The 4,585-nt window shown below is 32.2% G+C and overlaps 1 pseudogene; it reads right to left on the bottom strand.

Annotated features, from left to right (window-relative positions):
* Nucleotides 1–175: 175 nt before the first annotated feature.
* Nucleotides 176–1,213, bottom strand: LOC114759458 (ribulose bisphosphate carboxylase small chain 3B, chloroplastic-like; annotated as a pseudogene).
* Nucleotides 1,214–4,585: the final 3,372 nt, after the last annotated feature.

Raw genomic sequence — 4,585 nt, 5'->3', positions numbered from 1 at the left:
TCTTTGAGCTCAGTAAAATTTGTCTACTTGGCTGTTTTCCACCTAGTCCTTTTCTTGTTCTACTTTTCAACCCTTGAATGCACGAGGTGGCCGTTCAATTTCACAATGATAATCTAAATGCCCATGATTTCAACCCAAAAAGGATAATGGATAAACATATATGTATAATGGGATGTGATTAAGCAAGCAAATGGTTATTCATATATATAAAAGATCTCATCCAAATGTTCTTTTCCAGTGAAAATCCGGTAAACACAACCAAAAGCATAGGATGATTTATAGTGCCATACAAAAAACAACAAATGGGAATTCAGCAATACAATAACCGACTGGGTTTTTGCAGAACAAAGTGATCAGAGAATTTATTGTGGTGGTGGCCTGTAGCGATGAAGCTGATGCACTGCACTTGGCGAAAGCTGTCAAATCCAATGATTCTGACGTGAGCCCGGGGGTACTCCTTCTTGGCCTCCTCAAGCTCCTTCAACACCTGAGTTGGGTCTGTGCATCCAACACATGGGCAGCTTCCTCCACTTGTCCAGTATCTTCCATCATAGTATCCTGGACTTGTGGTTGTCACGGTACACAAATGGGTACTGCAAATTTCCACACAATTTTCTTTTTATCTACATATGTCTTCTTCTTTACCCCAACTTTATTCTCATCTCAACATAAAACTTAATAAACACAAGAGAAATGCGAGAAAACTTACGTCAACTTGGAACTCCAAGCAAGGAACCCATCCGTTCCTCAGAAGGTAGTCGACTTCCTTCAACAAAGATTCAGGGAGAGAGGTTGGAGGTAGGAGAGAGTCTCAAACTTCTTCTTGCCAAGTGGGGCCACACCTGGTTTTTTTTTTTTTTCACAGACACTTTTGTTAAGTTTTCTTCCTTTTTTTCCCCAATTATAATAACAGATGAAAGCAATTTGAAGTGTATTGTGTACAATTTCTCTTGTTGGGATATGCTCTTACCAGCATGCAGCTTACTCTTCCACCATTGCTAGCAATGGAGGTAATGTCGTGTTGGTCTTCTTGCTCACGGGTAAGCCGGAGCCTGCCTTGAGGCCGGTGAAGGCGCCAACCTTGTTGTCTGGGCGGGAGTGATGGTGGTGACGGCGGCAGAAGAGAGCACAGAAGAAGCCATTTCGTTCTGCTTTTTTCCTTAGCTGCTAGTTTATTATACTAGTACTTCAGTACTTTGATGAAAAAGCTTGAGCTTGAATTGCCTATTTATAATGCTTAACTTTGGATGTCTCTAATCCAAGGGTTTAAAATGAAGGGCTCTGAATCTGTAAAAACTTGACCGTTGGATAACGGAGGTGATGACATTACTCTCACCATGGCCACACGAGAATGAAAGTTTGTGAAGAACAGCCCTTATCGTGATGGACCAGTGTGGGAGTGCCACGTGGAGGAAAGGTCCATAATCTTATCTTTTTGGATATGGAACAAAGTTAAAATGTGTGATGGTGGTGGAGTTGATATTTTTTCTTGGTGCGGCAGAGTTTAGTGTATATTGGCCTCTCATGGAATTTGTGACCATGTCTTCTTCACTCACGTATATCATTCATTGCTCTAGTTTAATGCCTCTTGTCATTGTTAGAACTAATGGTTGTCCTTGATTTGGCTCTTTGGAGAAGGTTTATATCAAAGTCACAGGTTTTAAGTTAATAAAAATTATATTTCATGCTAAATTAATTAGGCTTAATTGTGAAATTAATATATAACTTCAAAGTGTATAAGATGCATTTTTTAAATTTTAGTTAAACACATTAGTGCGTCTAATTTAAATCCTCATTATCTTGTAAGGATTTAGAATTTTGAAAAATAAATCCAAGTGCATTCAAAAAGTCACTTTCTACATCGGCATGGAAACTTTACCTTCTAGTCAATTACCTTGTATAACAGAAGTGGAAAGTAACTTTTTACCACCTTTTTTTCTCAATGTAAAATGCTGATAAAATTAGGTCGTTTGATTACTGACTGCACATCTCTCCTATAACTGATGCTAAAAGCCCTTTAGCTAATGTTAAAAGCTTTTTCTGTATTAGATCAATCTAATGCACAATTTATGCTGGACTGGATTTGGTACTTTCATTTTAACCAAAAAAATCGAAACTGTGTTGCGTGATACTATTTTTTTTTTTTAATATAAGAGTTAATTTGACTTTTAATTAATATTAAATATAAAATCCCAATTAACTTTATTTCTCACATTTATTTATTTTTTTAAAGTAGTCATTATAGTAGTTATACATGTTAAATGTCTAATTAAATTGTAATTTTAACTAATACATAATTAGTAAGGATATTTTAAAGAAGATAACATCTAATTATTACAAATAACTAACTCAACAATTTTTTTAATTTATTCAATTAGTCAACTAGTTCTTACGTTTAGGACCAGAAATAGTAGTTGAAAATGAACACCTTATTTCTGTAAACAGTAAGATATAAAAAGGGCAAAGAAATATGAAGGAAACATAAAAATACATATATGAACACATATGAATGGAATTTGGAATGTAGTTTTCATCTGACAGTCTCTTATATCTTTTGTTGGGTTGTTGACCATACGCGCGTGTCGCCCTTCCTTAGCAAAATGAAGAAAGATAAAAAGTAGAATTATATATCCTATCTCCTTTATTCTTTTTTTCTTTTCTTTTCTTTTTTTTTCTTTTTCCTTCTCTCTCAATCATATCGCCTCATCATTCATCCAGAACCACTCAAGATATTTTAAATATCTTACTGATATGTTTATTTGAGCTTACTGAGATATTTTATAATGATGACATTATTGTGACAGAACAGGGTTTGAAGAGATACGAGTGTAGAGAGGATAGAGGCAGTATTAAGAGAAGGAGTATTTATCTGTATGTCCATGAGTTTTCATTGTCTTCTCTGAGCTTTATTCCTTTCTTCTAATCCAAAAATAAAGTAGGGGCTTTCCATATTGAAGATGCAGATTTCACTGCCAAGATCTGGTTTGAAGGATATATTTGGAGTGACCTAAAAAAGATATGCCATGAAGATGCAAAGCAATTACTCTTGTTAACAAGGACAAAAATCCTAGACCTTCGTTCTAATGGCCTAACATTAAATTTTCAGTATGAATATACTATTTTATCCTTTATTTATTATAGTATAGGTAGTTATCTCTTTTGAAAGCAACATATATTAAATATGAGTAAAGTTGAAATTTTTTTATATTTTAATGAAGAGTTTACATTTTTAAGGTTTTCCTTAGTTTGTGTGAAATATGCTAAAAGTACTTTGTCAATTGGATCAGAGGAGTAATCTATATGTAGAGAGATCACTTTTTTTTTTTAATTATGATATCAATTAATAGCACTTGAATCCTCTAACTTCACAAAAATAACTAATTTACCATTTAACAAAAATAACTTCACAAAAAAATTATGATATCAATTAATAGCACTTGAATTTGATTTAAATATAAAATCTTAATTTATTTTTTGTTTTATATTTATCATTTTTTTTCATGAACTAATTTACCTAACTTATAAGCTAATGTATGATATATCGTTACGCATGCACGTGACATTTATTATAATTAAGTAATTAATTTAATTTTTTTATATATTCAAATTAGTTAAGTAACTCTTATATTTAAGATCGGAGAGTGTATATTTATATACTTCTCGCAAGAGGGGCCAAAGTGTAATTATAATACATGGATCATACACAATCAGATATTGTGTCAATTTTTATCTTATGTCATGTCTGCATGACTACAAAAAAATTTATCCTTCAATTATCCAAGGAATCATTAAATATATTGTAAAATTTAATGGCAATCCATCCCCTATTTTGCAGTCACAAAAAAAGTGAAAAAACTAAATAATGTATTAAGGGAGCTGTGAATCTTGTGTACAAATCTAATTCTTCTGCATTGCTTTTTTTCTTAAATGTATTAACCAGATGGGTCAATTTGATCAACACTTTCAACATAAGTTATCTTGTGATTATTTTTTAGAAAAAATCGCGAGAAAAAAAACCATAAAAATTATGAAAACACAAATAAGGTATTTTGTCAAAAAATTTGTTGTCATTTTTATTCAATTGTTGTCAAATCTATATAAATCTTGTAACGGGTCTTGATTTACAATTTTTTTTATTTTCACCGTTTTTTATGATTTTCTCCTTTTTTTATTAGGTAAAATTCTTTTTTAGCCAAAATTAAATGAAGTGAACTGTGAAGAAACTTTTTAAGTTGGCGGGAAATCTGGTGAATTGGAAATAGCACAACATGTAAATTGGAAGTAGCATATCGTCCTGTAAATAACTGTAACTCAAATTTGAATTACAAAGAGAAAGATGGTCTTTCACACCAGAGAGAGAGAGAGAGAAGAGAGAGATAAGGCCAATTTTCTCACACTGTACTCATCACTCAAATTGTCTTCCACAAGTCGAAAAACAAATTGTCTCTCATCTCTGACCAAGCCAAATATTAATTTCACATTCAAACAATTTTTTCTTTTAAATTGTGTTCATAATTTGTAAAAAGAGATAAACACGAGACATCTAGGAAGCTATAAATTAAATGTAAGTTAACCAAATATTTGT

The sequence above is a fragment of the Neltuma alba genome, unplaced genomic scaffold (assembly GCF_004799145.2).
Source record: "Neltuma alba isolate B1F8T4 unplaced genomic scaffold, ASM479914v2 tig00010851_pilon, whole genome shotgun sequence".
Taxonomy (NCBI): Eukaryota; Viridiplantae; Streptophyta; class Magnoliopsida; order Fabales; family Fabaceae; genus Neltuma; species Neltuma alba.
This window is presented reverse-complemented; position numbering and strand designations above follow the sequence as displayed.